The following is a 19400-nucleotide window of genomic DNA, read 5'->3' on the forward strand; positions in this document are numbered from 1 at the left end:
ATCACTGGGCTAACCCATTCCCCCACCTCCCTCCCCTCTAAAACCCTCTGTTTGTTTCTCAGGGTCCATAGTCTCTCATGGTTCATCTCCCCCTCTGATTCCCCCCCTTCATTTTTCCCTTCCTACTATCTTTTTTTTTTTTGACATATAATGTATTATTTGTTTCAGAGGTACAGGTCTGTAATTCAACAGTCTTACACAATTCACAGCGCTCACCATAGCACATACCCTCCCCAATGTCCATCACCCAGCCACCCCATCCCTCCTAACCCCACCCCCACTCCAGCAACCCTCAGTTTGTTTCCTGAGATTAAGAGTCTCTTATCTTTAATAATATCAATAACTTCTGTGGCAGCAGGGTTAGTACTCTGTTTTAAACTGGTGTGGATTTTGTTTCCCCTGTAGAGCATGTTTTCTCATAACCATTCTATCATCATATCTTTGGGGAAGGGTGGGAAGAGCTATTCCACTGTGAAAATGAATAGAAATAGGCACAGGTATGTAAGGGAAGTATGAGAAAACCCAAAGACTGGGGCTCCAGTCCAGGGGTACATAAGACCAATGCACAGAATGGAAGCGGGAGTCAGCCTCTTGTGCTTTGTGGTGGTCCTAGAACACGTCAGGCAAAAAACCAGGTAGTTGAAATATATAATTTAATAAGAAATGTGAGGGCTAATGGATTCTGTACCCTGTTCTGTTGGAAATTCTGGAGAAGACCAAACTCTAGCGTGGCCCGGTGGTAACAGTAACATGATACAAACAGAGAAGAATAAAAACATTAGCACAGAGTAAAGAGATACAGAAATGGTCTAAGTCAGCACACCAGGTCTTAGGGTCTCATGTAGCAGAGGGAACTGAGATGAACCTCAGCAGCCCAGAGGCACCATAAAGTCTCAAAGACGTTGTTGAACTGAAGGATGGCTCTTCCCCACCGCCAACCCCTCACCCAAGAAACCAGTCACAGGAGCTTTCTAATGTGGTTTCCCTCCACGTCAAATTTATCCATCCACCAAAATGGCCATGTGTAGTAGAAGGTTGATCAGCCACGTAAGACTAACTCCTTTTAATCCCTCCAACGGGAGACAAGGCAGTGGGTCTTCGTTATCACGATATTAATCCAATGTGGCTCTTTTTCTGTACCTCATCTGGGAGGAGACTGAGGAAGGGACTGTGTAAGAAGATTGGCAGACATCTGTGATTTTGTGAACTCCTGTTCACACAAAAGCACATCAGCTTTTAAGGCTCCTGATAAAGTTTAGGCACATCCATCTAAGTGTTAGCTCTCATTCCTTCTGATCCAAAATAGAAAATAAGGAAACTATCTTCTTTGCACACCTGAATGGTAGAGCAAGAAAATCTGTGACTTCATTTTATGTTTGCCAGGAAAAATAAATTGAGCTCCACTTAACCAAAAATCGTGCCACAACTAGATAGTCCTTTATTTTTTTATTGGTTTGTTTTCCTTGTCAGAGAATGGTCATTGGGATGGTCATTAACTGAGATGGGAAATACAGGAGAAATAGCAGAGGTAGGAGAGGGAAGGATTGTGAGTTGTGTTGAAACGGAGGTTCATTCTTGTCACAGTTTTATGTCTGAAGTGCACATAAGAGGTCAGAGCTACAAAAGCAGATTAGTAAAACTATCTGCACAGAGATAATTGTTGAAGCTATGAAACTGAATGAAATTGGCCTCAAAGAGAGGATAAAAAGAAAAATGTGAGGCACTTTTGTTTCGGGGTGAATGGCAAAAGATGAGTAGGAGTGAGGTGAAGCCCACAGAAGCCATGGAAACCAACGGTGAAGGGAGTTCTAAGAAGACCACACTGACTGTTCTCATAGTTCACTTCCTATCTTAATAGGGACAGAGAAGATGGAATTAGGTCACCTGCTGAGACTGAGGGACGGAGGGCTGCTCTTGGTGGGGGGAAGCTTAAAAAAGAACCATAGACGAATGAAAGTATTGCTGGACAGTGGAGAAGATGCAACTGAAATCATAGCTTCAAGCTCTAACACATCAAATGGGACTGATTTCTGCTGACTCCCCTTACAAGCCACCAGGAAAATGTCTTTATTAAGAGAGCTAAGTTTATTACACTTCAGGAAGAGAGAAGAGCACCTTGATAGCATCTTAGCAGCATGTTGGCAGAGGGAAGTCAGGGGAAGATATTGATAGGATTTAGAACCTGGCTGGGTGATTTTTAGTCAGGTTGGGATTGTACAGAATTATGACATAATAGGTTGGGAATGATGTACCCAGTGAGGCAAGGGTCTTGAAGCAAATTTTTATGGTCAACCTGTCAGTCTTATTTCCTGGAAGCAAGGAAATATTTCCTGGAACAAGGAGCTAAGATATTCTGTGCTTGTTCTCGGAATCATTAACCCTAAGGACAGGAAAGTATACCCAGTTATTGTTTAGCATAGGAACAGGAAATTGTTTTGGTTTCAGTTCTCATTTTATCATTTTCTCGGGAGATAGCAAGAAAGGAGCAGGAGTAAAAGGAAAAACGTGCGATTACTCAGAATTAAGAACTGACAAGTTGTGTAATGTAAACCTGTTAAAGAGAACGCAGCTGAAATAACAGAGCATTGAGTAGGAAGGTAGGTCAAGACTGGAAAGAGTCCAAAGTCTGGTAGAAGGAAAAGAGCAGAGGCTGAAGTAACAAATATTAGAGTCAATGAGAGTAAGAATTTGAAAATGTCCCATGATAGCAGGGTGAGCTGAGAAAGGATAACAACATATTTTTAAACATGACGGGTGGGAGTGCCGGGGTGGCTCAGTTGGTTAAGAGGCCAACTCTTGGTTTTGGCTCAGGTCATGATCTCAGGACCCTGGGATCAAGCCCTGCATCGGGCTCTGTACTGCGCGGAGTCTGCTTGAAATTCTCTCTCTCTCTCTCTCTCTCTCTCCCTCTCCTATCCCCCCTCTCCCTGCTCGTGCACTCTCTCTCAAATAAATAAATCTGTAAAAAAAAAAAAAAGTAAGAAATATGAGGGGTGAAAAAAGGATTTCTAACACTGCTACTAATGACAGGTGATAGGTTCCCCTAATTATATCAATATTTATAGAGTAACCTAGGATAAATGATTCTCTTGTCCCTTTCACCAATTTTCTGATTGGTAAATTCATTCTTGGGCTTTAAAACTAGTTCAAATCTCATCTCTGTGAAGCTGTTCTGCCTTTCCCAGGTATCTCCCCTGAAAAATCTCACCACACTCTGTCCAGACCTCCGTAGGGAATACCGTCACAATACAGTAAGCATATTGTTCAAATGTACAAGGGAACTGAAAACTACATTGCTTTTTAAAACTAAAACCGACTCTGAAACAAGTAATACATTATATGTTAAAAAAAGAAGAAGAAGATAGAAGGAGGGGAAGAATGAAGGGGGGAAATCGGAGGGGGAGACGAACCATGAGAGACGATGGACTCTGAAAAACAAACTGAGGGTTCTAGAGGGGAGGGGAGTGGGGGATGGGTTAGCCTGGTGATGGGTATTAAAGAGGGCACGTTCTGCATGGAGCACTGGGTGTTATACGCAAACAATGAATCATGGAACACGACATCAAAAACTAATGATGTAATGTATGGTGATTAACATAACATAATAAAAACAACAAAACAAAAAAAAAACAAAAACCGACTGTAGACGCTTCTGTCCCTGAGGAATTGGCAAAATTTCTCTATAAAGTCTTCTTTTTAACAAAAGAGATTCACAGTCCACTGTGGCTGTGACCTCTAGAGTATGATTTGGAATGGTCCGGTGAAACTAAGAGAGAATAAAATCACTTTCTGTGTAAAACGGGCAGGAGTTGGGGGGATTGGAAGGGGATCAATAGGGGAAATGCAAGGACACTATTGAGAGAGCAAAGGACCAACACACACCAGGACCAGTGTAGTGAAATCGGTCAGCTGTCAGTAATGAAGGTGGCCCAAGAGAGTCTAAAAAAAAGAGTAGGGTAACGTTCACATTTAATTACTTTCTATGTGGTTCCTTGTCACTATATGACCCCAAATCTTTAATAGAGCACACTAATGCATGAATGCCTATGTTTTGCAAGAAATCATGGAAAGGGTACTGAACTCCACATTTGAATCTGTTCAGGGCATAGAAAACAGAACAGCCATGGAAGGGGAGGTGCAAGGAAAATTAAGTCATTGAAGTTATCAGGAAACTGGAGTGAAAAGACCATGAGAATGTAAGCCCATGGAATCTAAAACAACAATGAAATCTTACCAAGGGTGATGTGTTTCTCCTGTGATGTGCAATATTTGGATGACTTTCCTTAAATATCTAAGGAAAGGGGATCCTAGCTGCCATCTCAGATATATGTATGACTATATATACATCCCACTTACCATATAGCATACACTGACATAGGTATGACATATAGTAAGTGGTCAATAAGTATTTGTTAAATAAATAGATAAAAATACATGGATAAAAACAGTTCTATTTTATTAGGGCTAGAAGGTTAGATAGTTTCTTGCTGTTGTGAGAAATTCTCAAAAATCAGGAGATCATGTCTTACATTTCATGTTCAAAGCCCTATAATAGAAAAGGGTCTCACATATCTACATGTCATGTTCTACTTTTGAAAAGTATGGATAAAAAAAAAAGACAAGTATGACTAACAAAACTGGGAAGGTAGCACTGCAATTATTGAGAAAAGTTAAAGCATAAAGGGAAATGAAATCCTTATGAAAGAATATAGGAGTACGCAGAGATTATAGGAAAGAAATCATGACCAAGTTGACAGGCTTAGCCTCGACAGTACAGTGTTACTTAAGTAATTAATTCTTACATCATCTCTGTAAGGCAGATAGCAGCAACACATATAACAAACAGGAAACCAGAGGCCCCCCCAAAAAAAAAAAATCAAATTGAACTGGTGTATAATATTTATTTTTTTTAAGATTTTATTTATTTGAGAGAGAAAGAATGAGAGACAGAGAGCATGAGAGGGAGGAGGATCAGAGGGAGAAGCAGACTCCCTGCTGAGCAGGGAGCCCGATGTGGGACTCGATCCTGGGACTCCTGGATCATGACCTGAGCTGAAGGCAGTCGCTTAACCAACTGAGCCACCCAGGCACCAAACTGGTGTATAATATTCAGCAAATCAGTAGTAGTGTCCAAAACCCAGTCTCCTATTCTAACACTGGCAGTGAGGAAACCAAAACTGCAAAGGAAGATCACTTTCAAAATTCAGAAGATTCTCTGCCAACCCCACTGGAATTACAAAGCCTTGTTGGTATTTCATTTCAATACCCATCTCCCTGCTAAAAGAAAGCACCCCTGTTGTATACTTGCTGTTGCTTTTAACATTAGCCTTTTGGAAATTTTCAGATAACACTGGAGGCCCTCTAGAAAATCAGGAATCACTGTATTAGTAGTAGATTGTAATTTAAAAATAATAGGAAGAAAGTTGCATTTTATATACCTAAATCATTTTTCCCATACCATTCTGATGGAATTGAAAGCAATAAACCTTGCTTCAAAGACTTAGATTTACAGGCCACATTTATAATATTAAAGCACTCTTCCAGACTAAAGCAGGAAAATGGAGATTAAAGCAATGTGGTCTTTTTCTTTATTTATAGAATCAAGGCAAGGAGAGCAAATTTAAGATGATACAAAGTGCTGTCAACAGAGTAGATGTGAAGTGTGAGGATTACTTCAAGCCATGAAATCACTCTATTTAAATATGTACTTTCAGTGCCAGCTAGCTGAATGTAGTCTGGAGAAACAGACTAAATTTTAAAGTAAATAACTGTTTATTTTTTTTAATTGTTAGGAGTTTACACAGCATACATAATATATAAAAGCCTGCCATACAGACTAGTTTATGGAATAATATGTTACTGGAATAATTATTAGAATATTTAATAGAAAAGTACAAAATCTTTATTCTACTCTCCTGGAAAAATCAACAGTGCTTGCACTTCTCATTTTTGAAAAAAGGATTTATAATACTTAGCACCAGATGATTTTTGCAAAGTGCTTTTAGAACCTGGGTAAAGAGATTGCTCTCACATACAAAGCACTGAACATTTTTTCCCTTACTTCTCTTATTGTAAAAAATAAGGACCCCATCCAGCCCATCAAGTCATTTTACAAAGCCAAACAAATCACTTATTTTCTTCCCCTTCGTATTTTCCAGAAGATTTCTAGGCAATTTTCCAGAAACCACTTTTCCTTCATTTTTAACAAAAGAAACTTTCCTCCTATCCTCACAGTTGCTTTGCACGTCTGAGACTGACTTTATAATCTTACTACCTTTATACCCACTGTCATATAAATATCCTAAAACAAAGCTTCCATCGACTGAAAACTGTAAAAATAAGTGAAGACTGCTGAGATCAGAACAAACAAGGCTATTTATTCAGAGTTTACAATGTTACGGTAGTCAGCCATCACATGCATTTAGCAAAAACTCAAAGGTGAACAGGGAATGAATAAGCTTGATGGTAAAAAACACAAGGGAAGGCTTCAGGTATGATCTGATTGGAGGTTGTTGGCACTGGGAAGCTAGAGAGGGGAAACTAAAAGCTGGGCATCAAACGCAATTTTGGAGGGGAGCATATTTGGCTGTCTCTGATCAGTCCTGAGTTTGGAAGCAGAAGCAAAAAATAAAGAAGTAAGCAGCCATTAAGAATGCCCTGCCCATTGGAGCAGTTGTCAGTTAACTTCCTGAAACAGTTGTTACAGAAGTTGTGGTTTGGCTTCCTAGGCTGTTAGCTGCAGATTGTGGGCCAGAGTTCTATTGTCGTATATGGTATGGTCTGGCCACTCTCTGTACATTCAGTCTCTCTTCTCCCTTTTTGGTTGGTATCTTACCTGTGAGAGGTTAACCAATTCGTGGAAGGTTAGAGGTCAAAGCTTCATTGCTCACGGATTGTTAAGTCACCTTCATATTCAACACTATAGCAAGATTTTCTAGATCTTTTGTTATATCATCAGGGCAATCATCTGATGAGAGATTGGCTGTTCTGGGCAGGATGGAATGGAGCACCATGATGACCATTGTGACAAGAACAAGAACAATTAATAGTTTCTACAAAAGGCATGGAACAAGAATTCCAGTTGTCCAACTCAGGCCAAGAACAAATTTCACAGACCATGAGGACCAACCTTAGAGAGACAAATGGCTTTTTCATTATGTATATAACCTGTTCTGCCATGTCCAGTCATTGATACAAGTAGAGCAAGAACTAGCAATGGCACAGATGCCACCATGACTAGCCCTCAAGAAATCTAAAGCAGTGTTGTTATCCATCAGTACTTGTGCCAATGAGTTAAGACTGATCTGTATTCCCTCTAAAGCAGAGGTGGTATCATTAATAACTTCTGCCAAAGTTAATGATAAGTTTCTCACAGTCTTCTCACAGTCTTCTCCATTTTTATGATTCCCACAGATGGGAACACTGATTTGATTGTTTACATAAACTCTGAGTCAGTAATTCCCCCCCGGTAGAATACCTGAATAATTAAGGGTGGCATTGTTTTGGAGCTTGTATATGAATCAGAATTTCCAGCCTTGATGATTTATAGAATTAGGGTCTCTATGTACAGGCAAGTCTCAGAGGACTAGTCCTAAAGTGTATGAGATGTTAGCTGAGGCAAACTGGACCAGGAATCCTGGACACAAAGAAAGTAGTATCCAGTAGCAGCACATAGAGAGCTAGGAGGGGGGAAAGGAATGGTTCATGACAGGTCAGAACCAAGGTCTTACATTAGTTATGTTACATATTTGGATCTCAGTTAGTCTCTTATGATGGCAAGTATTTGGTACACCACCATATGAATGTTGTTGAGTTCAAATTTAGCAAAACCTTGGTTTTTATCAGTAGATTGCAATAATTATTTTTTTTCTAGAAGAGAGGGACATAGCAAGGTCACAGGTAAAGTTGCTTAAGGTCATTTGCCCATGTTTATGGTGCAAGTGGAAATGTCATTGGTTATAATTCCCTATGATCCCATTTGATGAAACTGGAATTTACCAGTAGTTATGGGGATAGAGTGATAGATGGAATGTCCAGCAGTCAATCAGATGGGAAGCAGTGACTACCTTTTGAGATAATCTAATAATGGCATTAGAATGGCTGTGTTTTGATCTAACAATTATCATAAAGGAAAAAGAGAAAAGGGACCATTATCGGTGGGTGACAACCAGGGATCTATAGAAAATGAGAATGATTATAAGGAAGCAATGGAAAGCAAAACAGGAATTATTCAGGTGCTCCAGTCTGACAACTTAGGTGAATCTATCAACTATCTGAGCTCCTCAGCTTATTCCAAAGGTCTTGGGTTAGTGGTCTACTTCTGAAGACCAGCTGTTTCTAGAGGATCTCTGAAAATCCTCAGATTGAGGTTTCTTGTTGGAGTAGCCTTTTAATTCGGATTGGAATTCGGATTGCTTCTTTTCTCTCTCTCTCTTTTTTTTTTCCCCACCATCAACTGATTGCTTCTTTAGTTGTGAAATGTGGGACCCAAGGATTGACTGGCTTCTATTTCACTGTTACATCTGTTGTTAATAATACCTGATAAGGTTCTGTTTAACGAGGTTCAAGAGCAGTTTTTCTCTGATGTCTCTTCCAATAGACAAATTCTGGTTGAAAATCATGAAGGGGCTTTTCCCTCTTGGGAAGAAGCTGTAGGAAGGTGGCCTTAACCTGTTGGTGATGGGACTGAGTATAGTATTTGAGTCCCTTGTAATATTTTGCCATGTGTGTTTACCACAGGATGAAGTCTAGTATCAGAGGTGAAATTCCTAAACGTGTGGGCCTTCCAGTTACCAATTCATAGAAGGATTACCAATGTGTCCCCAAGCGAGTGGACCCTATGGCCATAAGGGCTGTTGGGAGTACTGTTGGCCATGAGAATTCAAGGATTTCTGAAAGCTTTGTTATTTTTAATTTGCAAATGACACCGGTTCTTTCAACATTTCCAGAAGATTGTGGGTGGTAAAGGCACTGTAGTTCCTGAGTAAGAGGTAATGCCTTACTGAGTTATTTTATAATAATTCCCATGAAGTGTATATATTGGTCACTTGATATAAAAGTTGGTACACGCCTGGTTAAAAACACAAAATCCAGCAGCTTTTTAGCAACTATAAGGGCTATAACTTTTTGGCAAGGAAATGCTTCAATCTATCCTGAAAATAAACATATAAAAATTATAACATATTCAAATCCTAAGGAGAAAGGAAGCTGGCTAAAATCCATCTGAAGGTGTTCAAAGGATGTCCTTAAGTCTTAATTCCTGGCCATGTCCCATTTTTACAGTTTTCCCAAGATTTTGTTATTAATTGGTAACACATGGCCAGTGTGTCTGTATCATGGTAAGGAGTTTCAGGAACAAATGTAACTAGTATCCATTTGAAATTATCTGATGTTACCAAGTAGCTAACTTGAGAGTGCCAGAGATGATCTGAGTCAAGGTTGCAACCATATATTTTTTATTCTTTCTTTCGCAAGTCAGGAGTTCCATATTGATATTTTATAAGGGTCTCTTTTAATTCCTCCAAATATTCATCCTTAGGGGGTTTAGTTAGATCATAACCTTGGTTAAGACTGCTAGTTAGGCATAATAATCTGTAAGAGCATTTCCTTCTGCCTTTTTTATCTCTTTTTACATGGGCTTCAACCTTCATAATAGCCTCCTCCCCAGGAGATAGGGGTGCATTCAAAGTTCCTTAATTGCTATTCATTTTTTATTATGGTTCCAGCAGAAGTGAGAAATTCCCTTTGTTTCCAAAAAATCCCAAAGGCATGTATTGTTCCAAAGTTATCTGTCATTTGTATACATGTTTACTCTCTAATCTTTGGATAGTTGACAAGCTCCGGGAATTACAGTAAATTCTGTCATCTGATCTAATTTTACCTCATATAGAGGACTATATTCTGAAGGAGAGTTTAAATTAGTAATAGCATATCTTGCCTGAGGATCTCCAATTTCAGTTTTTTTTTTTTTTTAAGATTTTATTTATTTGACAGAGAGAGACACAGCGAGAGAGGGAACACAAGCAGGGGGAGTGGGAGAGGGAGAAGCCAGCTCTCCGCTGAGCAGGGAGCCCGATGCGGGGCTCGATCCCAGGACCCTGGGATCATGACCTGAGCTGAAAGCAGACACTTAACGACTGAGCCACCCAGGCGCCCCTCCAGTTTCAGTTTTAAGGTAGGATCCATCGACATATAAAAGATTAGGTTAGGATTCTCAGTGGGAGTCTCTAATAAAACTGAATGAGATAGAGAAAGGAGGTCAAGCAATTGAGAGATTCCCCTTCTTCTGGTCTAGTCAGGATTCAGGATGTTGCAGCAGTGATTAGTAATGTGAGGGGGTGAAAGTAATGAAATCTCACAAGAGGTTAATTGGCTGGCTAAAAAAGTATTGTGTATTTTCAGTCAGTAGGAATGTCTATACTGTGTGAGGAGCCAAGCAGAGGTCCTAGGACTAGTTCAGTAGAAGTATCAACAAATTTTGCAGTAGCAACGATTACCTTAAGACAAAAGGGCCTTTGCAACCAGGCCAATATTGAGGCTATAATAAGTAAAAATTCTGATGGTTCCCAGGATGCTGAGTTAAAACCTACAGGGGCTTGTCCATGTTGTCCCTGCACAAATACACAAAAGGACTGTCTGTAGTTAGGCATGGTATTATGGATTAAAAGCAGGCGTGCTTTCTCTCTCAAATAAATAAATCTTTTTAAAAAAACTTAAGAGGGCACCTGGGTGGCTCAATCGTTAAGCGTCTGCCTTCGGCTCAGGTCATGATCCCAGGGTCCTGGGATCGAGCCCCACATCGGGCTCCCTGCTCCGCGGGAAGCCTGCTTCTCCCTCTCCCACTCCCCCTGCTTGTGTTCCTGCTCTGGCTGTGTCTCTATCTGTCAAATAAATAAATAAAATCTTAAAAAAAAAAAAAACTTAAGAGGGTAGATCTCAAGTTACGTTTTCTTACTATAATAGAATAGAATAAAATAAAATTATAATTAAATTTAAATACACGGTCAGAACAATTACCATTTCTGATAATGGAGTTTGGAATTTATTCAAGAAATATTCAGAGTCAAACAAATACTACTTTTGGTAGTAAATGTAATGTATTTTGTTTAAATATGAATTCCTATAACTTGCCTTTTCTTCTCAAATGTTTTAATTAACAATGTTGCTCTACATCACTACAGTATTTTTTTCTACAACATCAGAATCTAGTTTTTTGCTCTAAAGTTTATGTTCAGGGAAAGGAAGAATATTCACAGTGAGAATGAAGTACGTGGAGACTTTGTCAGTCTTCAGCAAGGATTTTAAAGATTGCCTTTTGACTTGTAAGTGAACATGTGAGAGGGAACGTAAACAGAATCCTCAGAGAACCCAATGCTCTGTCTGATTTGTGGATTTTAAGGTTATACTTCCATGATTTACCTCTGGGACAATTTATTAAATATTTTATTTTGTTTAAGAGATAATTTGATTTGGAAGCTTCTGCACAAAGTAAAAAAAAAAAAATACTGTCCATCAGCCCTGAGAAATCTTATTTCCATTCTTTTATGAGGTGCCTCTCAATGGACAATTTTGTCTAAGTCAATTGCTCCCCAGAGGGGTCGTTGAAGGCTCAAATCACCCTTGGTGAAGTAATACCATTTAGAGATACAGTGGCCTGAATAATGAAGGTAAGGAGAGTGCATATAAGAAACAGGACTTTTCCTTGGAAGAGCAGAGGATTTAGACTTAGAGGATCCAATCATAGCTGGCAAGAGTAGAACAAAAACAACGCTTCCGTTCTTTGTGTCTTGGGTCTCTAACCTACTGTGACTGTCTACATTTGAATACAGACCCCAAAATCTGTGTTTCCCCCACCTGCTACGAGCAGGTGGAAAAATAGAGAGAATGCTCCCTCTGAATCAAAACCAAGTTTTCTGGACAAAAGTCAAGACTAAAGGAGAAACTTATCAAGTTTCATTGGTGACCAACACCAAAATCTGTCCAAATGGACACCAGACCAGTGAGAACTTCAAATTTCACCTAGCCATGAGGCTGGCTGGAACTATAGGTTTGTGGGCCTGTGCCTTTGTTCCACCCTTTTATTCTCCTTCTTGTGACATATAACACTACTAGATAGCACAACACAAAACAGAAGCACAGAGGGAGGAAAAAAAAGGATGAAAAGAAATGCCTTGATTCTGCCAAGGATGCCAAACAAAGGGAAACCAATAACAAAACCCATGTACCAAACTGTAAATAAATAACCAAGGCAAAGAAAGCAGTTTCAGATCTGGTACCAACTTAACATGCAGTCACGGACTTGACAAGCCATGAGCAGCAAGGTATAAGGCGACTCTGTGGATACTGCACCAGGTGGAAGACAGGGATGCACGGCACTGAGCAATGTACACTGTATCTTGATGGAAACTCAAAGAAACCAAAACTAAACAAAGCCCACCCAATGTGAGCAAACATAGGCTATTTATTCAAAGTTTGCTGTATAGCAAAGGAGTCATCACTTGTGTTTTGGAAAGACTTAAAGACAGGCAAGGGAATATGAAAATTTTATAGTGAAAATAAAAAGGCATGGCTTCAAGTATGCTATGTTTGGAAGGCGTCCATTTGGGGAAAGTGGAGAGAGGCTAACTAGAGGGCAGGCATCTTATGTGATTGGTTTGGGGAACATATTGGCTTTTCTTAGTTGGTCCGGAGTTGGAAGCAGGGGCAAAAAAATAGAGAAGTTGTCAGCAATTGACCAAATCCTGACCATTCTGGACTGGTTGATGCAAAGGTTGTGGATCAAAGTTCTGTGGTCTGGTCATTGTTCATTTCTACAGTCTCTCAAAGCCTACGAATCTATTTTCCCTTCATAAAAAGTATTTTACTGTGGCACAGTGACTTTGTCTGTTCAAGTTACTATAACAGAATGCCATAGACTGATGGCTTATAAACAGCAGAAATTTCTTTCTTACAGTTCTGGAGGCTGGGAAGTCCTAGATCATAATGACAGCAGATTTGACTCCTGGTGAGGACCACTTCCTGGTTCATAGAGGGCTATCTCCTCTCTGTGTCCTTACATAGCAGAAGGAAGGAGAGAGCTCTTGGGGTCTCTTTTATAAGGCTATTAGTCCCCATCACGAGGGCTCCATCCCCATGACCTAATCACTTCCCAAAGGCCCTACCTTCTAATACCATCACATTAGGCATTAGGATTTAACATAGGAATTTTGGAGGGACACAAACTTTCTGTCTATAGCACACAGACACAACATTTAAGCAGAGAAGACATTTTGTAGAAAGCATTTGTTAAAGCATAAATAAGATGAGTTTTTTTTTTAAAAAGGAAGATCTTCATCTTTGAGATATTCTTTTCTAGTTACTGCATTAAAAACCAGACTGATTGGCTCTCAGGCTATAAGTAATTATGTTCATCCAACATGACATTCATTAAATCAACCTCTTGATTCTTAAATCTCTTGTTATGCTTGCCTTGGGGTAGTCATAGCAAAAAGAAATTTGAAAATATATAATAAAACTTTATTAACTGGTTTCTTAAATTCAGAATACTTGATAATTCAGATAAGGAAAATACTGAAGCTATTTACCAACAAAGAATTATTTTGCTAAGTAGATTACATACACTTAAAGTTTAAAATCTGCTTTTCTTTTTTTATACTTTTTCAAGTTTTATCAAAATATAACTGACATGTAATATTGTATAAGTTAAAGATATAAAACATAACAATTTGATGTATATATATATATATATATATATATAGCCACACGATCACCACAGTAAGTTCAATTAACATCCATCACTTTTCATAGTTGTAATTATTTTTCTTATGATGAGGATTTTTAAGATCTCCTCTCTTATCAACTTTAAAGTAATTCAAAGTAATTCAAAATAATACTGTAAGTATTATTAACTATAGTCACCATGCTGTGCATCACCTCCCCAGAACTTATTTACCTTATAACTAGAAGTTTATACCTTTTGACCCCCTTCATTCATATCTCCCATCCTTTACCCCACCATTTCTAGAAACCACCAATCTGTTCTCTATTTCTAGGAGTTCAGGTTTTTTAGATATCACATATAAGTGAGATCATATGGTATTTGTCTTTCTCTGCCTTACTTATTCCACCTAGCATAATGCCCTCAAAGTCCACCCATGTTGTTACAAATGGCAGGATTTCCTTCTTTTTTATGGCTGGATAATATTCACTTATATATTCAATATATCCAATAATATTCAGTATATCCATTGTGCATATATATATATATCTCACATTTTTTTTCATTGATTCATCATCAATGGACACATAGGTTGTCTCCATGTCTTGGCTATTGTAAATGCTGCAGTGCATATAAGGGGACAGCTATCTTTGACATAGTCATTTCATTTCCTTTGGATATATACCCAGAAGGGAAATTGCTGGATCATATGGTAGTTTTATTTTTAATTTTTTGACGAAACTTCATATTGTTTTCCACAGTAATTCCACCAATTTACATTCCCATCAACAGTGCACAAAAGACCCATTTTCGCCACATGCTCCTCAGCATTTGTTATCTCTTGTCTTTTTGCTGGTAGCATCCTGACAGGTGGGAGATAATACCCCATTGTGGTTTTGATTTGCATTTCTCTGATCATTACTGATGTTGAGCCGCTTTCATGTACCTGTTGGCCACTTGAATATCTGCTTTGGAAAAGTGTTTCTTCAGGCCATTTGCCCACTTATTAATTGGATTATTTGGTTTATGGCTATTGAGTTGTTCGTGTGCTTTATAGATTTTGGATATTAACCCCTGATCAGATACATGATTTGCAAATATTTTCTCCCATTTTTTAGATTGTCTTTTGATTTTGTTGGTTATTTCTGAGGTTGGGCAGAGCTTCTCAGCTTAATGTAGTCACACATGTTTATTTTTTATTTTGTTGCTGGGGCTTTAGGTGCCATATCTAAAACAAATTGCCAAGACCATTGTCAAGGAGATTTTTCCCCAAGTTTTCTTCTAGAAGTTTTATGGTTTCATGTCTTACATTTAAGTCTTTAACTCATTTACAGTTAATTTCTGTGAGTGGAGTAGAATAGGGGTCTAGTTTCTTTTTTCTTCTTTCTTTTCTTTCTTTTTCTTTTTCTTTTTTTTTTTTTGTTTGTTTGTTTGTTTGCTTGTGAATATCCAACTTTCCCAGCACCATTTAAGGAAAAGACTTGTCTTTTCTCTTTGAGTATTCTTGGCTCCCTTGTCAAATATTAGCTGGCCACATATGCATCAGTTTATTACTAAGATACCAGTTCTGTTCCATTGGTCTATGTGTCTGTTTTTATGCCAATACCATACTGTTTTGATTGCTATGGATTTGTAATATAGTTTGAAATCAAGAAGTGTTATACTTCCAACTTTGTTCTCCTTTGTCAATAATGCTTTAGATTTTGAGGTCTTTTGTGGTTCCAAACAAGTTTTAGGATATATTTTTCTATTTCTGTAAAAAATTCCATTGGAATCTTAATAGAGATTTCATTAAATCTATAGATACCTTTAGATAGTATGGACATTTTAACAATATTAATTCTTCCAGTCTATGAACGCAGAATATTTTTCCATTTACTTGTGCCTTTTTCAAATTCTTTTTCAATGTCTTATAGTTTTCAGTATAGAAATCTTTCATCTCCTTGGTTAAATTCATTACCAAATATATTATTGAAGCTATTATAAAAGGGATTTTCTTTATTTCTTTTTCAGGTAATTTGTTGTTAAGTATATAGAAATGCTCCTGATTTTTGTATGCTAGTTTTTGTATTATGCAGCTACCAAATTAATTAATTAGATCTAACAGTTTTTTGGTGGAGTCTTTAGAACTTTCCATATATAAAATCATGTCTTATTTATTTATTTATTCATTCATTTATTTTTTAATTTAAATTTTACTTGGTTAATATACAGTGCAGTATTTGTTTCTGGAGTAGAATTCAGTGATTCATCACTTACATACAACGCCCAGTGCTCATCACAAAAATTGCCCTCCTTAATACCCTTCAACCAACTATCCCATCGTCTGCAAATAGTGAAAGTTTGACTTCTTCCTTGCAAACTTGGATGCCTTTTATTTCTTTTTGTTGTCTGATTGCTGAGGACTAAGACTTTCAGTACTATGTTAAATAATAATGGTGAGAGTGGATATCCCTGTCTTGTTCCTGACTGTAGGAGATGATATTAGTTGTGGGTCTTTCATATATGGCCTTTATGATGTTGAGGTTTGTTCCATCTATCCCTACTTTGTTGAGGGTTTTTATCAAGAAAGGATGCTATATTTTGTCAAATGCTTTTTCTGCATCTATTGAGAAGATCATATGATTCTCATACTTTCTTTTATTAATGTGGTGGATCATGTTGATTCATTTGTAGATGTTGAACCACCCCTGCAGCCAGGGAGTAAATCCCACTTCATCATGGTGCATAATCCTTTTAATGTACTGTTGGATCTGATTAGCTTGTTGAGAATTTTTGCATCCATGTTCATCAGGATATTGGTCTGTAATTCTCTCTTTTAGTGGGGTCTTTTTCTGGTTTTAAGATCAAGGTAACGAAGTCCTTATAGAATGAATTTGGAAGTTTTCCTTCCATTTCTATTTTTGGAACAGTTTCAGAAGAATAGGTATGTATTCTTCTTTAAATGTTTGGTAGAATTCCCCTGGGAAGCCATCCAACCCTGGGCTCTGGTTTGTTGGGAAATTTTTTTTATCTCTGATTCAATTTTTTTGCTAGTTATGGGTCTGTTCAGATTTTCTATTTCTTCCTGTTTCAGTTTTTGTAGCTTATATGTTTCTAGGAATTTATCCATTTCTTCCAGATTGCCTAATTTTTTGATATGTAATTGCTTATAATATTCTTTTATAATTGTTTGTATTTCCTCAGCGTTGGCTGTGATCTCTCCTCTTTCATTCATAATTTTATTTATTTGGGTCCTTTCTCTTTTCTTCTTGATAAGTCTCACTAGGGGCTTATCAATTTTGTTAATTTTCTTAAAGAACCAGATCCTTGTTTCATTGATCAGTTCTACTGTTTTTTTGATTTCTATATCATTGATTTATGCTCTGATTTTTATTATTTCCCCTCTGCTGGATTTAGGCTTTATTTGCTCTTCTTTTTCCAGCTCCTTTAGGTGTAAGTTTAGGTTGTATATTTGAGACTTTTCTTGCTTCTGGAGGTAGGCCTGTATTGCAGTATACTTCCCTCTTAGGACTGCCTTTGCTGCATTCTGAAGATTTTGGACTGTCATGTTTTCATTTTCACTTGCTTCCATATATTTTTTTATTTCTTCTTTAATGTCCTCATTAACCCATTCATTCTTTAGTAGGATGTTCTTTAACCTCCATGTATTTGAAGTCTTTCCAAATTTTTTCTTGCAGTTGACTTCAAGTTTCACAACATTGTGGCCTGAAAATATGCATAGTATGATCTCAATTTTTTTGTACTTGTTGAGGCCTGATTTGTGACCCAGTATGTGATCTATTCTGGAGAATGTTCGCTGTGCACTTGAAAAGAATGTGTACTCTGTTGCTTTAGGATGAAATGTTCTGAATATATCTGTTAAGTCCATCTGGTCCAGTGTAACATTCAAAGCCCTTGTTTCCTTGTTGATCTTCTGCTTAGATAATTTGTCCATTGCTGTAAGTGCAGTGTTAAAGTCCCCTACTAATATTATTATCAATGTGTTTCCTTATGTTTATTATTAATTGATTTATATGTTGGGTGCTCCCAAGTTGGGGGCATAAATATTTACAATTGTTGGATCTTCTGGATGGATAGACCCTTTAATTATGATGTAATGCCCTTCTTCATCTCTTGTTATAGTCTTTGTTTTAAAACCTAGTTTATCTAAGTATGGCTACTCTGTTTTCTTTTGTCGTCCATTTGCATGATGGATGGTTCTCCATCCCCTCATTTTCAATCTGCAGCTATCTTTATGTCTAAAATGAGTCTCTTGTAAGCAGCTTATAGATGGATTTTTTTTCATCCATTCTGATACCCTATGTCTTTTGATTGGAGCATTGAGTCCACTTACATTCAGAGTGATTATTGAAAGATACGAATTTAGTGTCATTGTATTATCTGTAGAGCTGGTATTTCTGGTGATGTTCTCTGGTCCTTTCTAGTATTTGTTGCTTTAGGTCTTTGTTCCCCACTCACAGAGTCACCCTTAATATTTCTTGCAGGGCTGGCTTAGTGGTCACAAACTCCTTTAGTTTTTGTTTGTCTGGGAAACTCTCCACCTCTCCTTCTATTCTGAGTGACAGCTTTGCTGTATAAAAAATTCTTGGTTGCATATTTTCCCATTCAGCACGTTGAATATATCCTGCCACTCTCTTCTGGCCTGCTAAGTTTCTGTGGACAGATCTGCTGCGAACCTGATCTATCTTCTCTTGTAGGTTAGGGAATTTTTTTTTCCCCCTGCTGCTTTCAGGATTCTTTCCTTGCCTATGTATTTTGTGAATTTGACTATGATATGCCTTGGCAATGGTTGGGCTTTTGTGAATTTAATGGGAGTTCTTTGTGCTTCTTGGATTTTTATTCCTGTATCCTTCCCCAGATTAGGGAAGTTTTCAGCTGTAATTTGCTCAAATAAACCTTCTGCCCTATTTTCTTTCTCTTCATCTTCTGGGACTCCTATTATATAAATCTTATTCCATTTTAATAAGTTGCTGAGCTCCCTAAGTCTACCTTCGTGATCCATTGCCTTTGTTTCCCCCTTCTTTTCAGCTTCATTATTTTCCATAATTTTATCTTCTACATCACTGATTCATTCCTCTACTTTGTCTATCCTCATTTCTATGACCTCCATTTGTGTTTGCATTTTGGTATAGCATTTTTAATTTCAGCCTAACTAGATTTTAGTTATTTTATCTCTGCAGTAAGGGATTCTCTAGTGTCTTCTATGCTTTTTTCAAGCCCAGCTAATATCCTTATAATTGTTGTTTTAAATTCTAGTTCAGACATTTTACCTATATATGCATTGATTAAATCTCTGGTCATCATTTCTTCCTGCCCTTTCTTTTGGGATCAATTCCTCTGTGTGGAAGGGGAAAAAAAGAATGAAAATAAATTTTAAAAAATGAAAAATAAATTAAAAAATGAAAGAAATTTTTTTAAATAAAAAAGATAAAATAAAATACATATAGGAAGCTAGATCCTAAGTGTGTTTTGGTCTGCTTGTTATGAGAAGCTTGTTAGAAAAAAAAGGTAGAAGAAAACAGGAAAAGAAAAGAAAAAGAAAAAAGAAAAAAAATTTAAAAATATAAAATAAAATAATTTAAAAAATGCTCTTTCTGTATCGAAAAAACAAAGCAGAACAACAAGAAAAAAAGATACAAACAACAAACAAAAAAACAAAAAAACCCCAAAGGACATTAGA

Source organism: Zalophus californianus, chromosome 2, assembly GCF_009762305.2.
Source record: "Zalophus californianus isolate mZalCal1 chromosome 2, mZalCal1.pri.v2, whole genome shotgun sequence".
Taxonomy (NCBI): Eukaryota; Metazoa; Chordata; class Mammalia; order Carnivora; family Otariidae; genus Zalophus; species Zalophus californianus.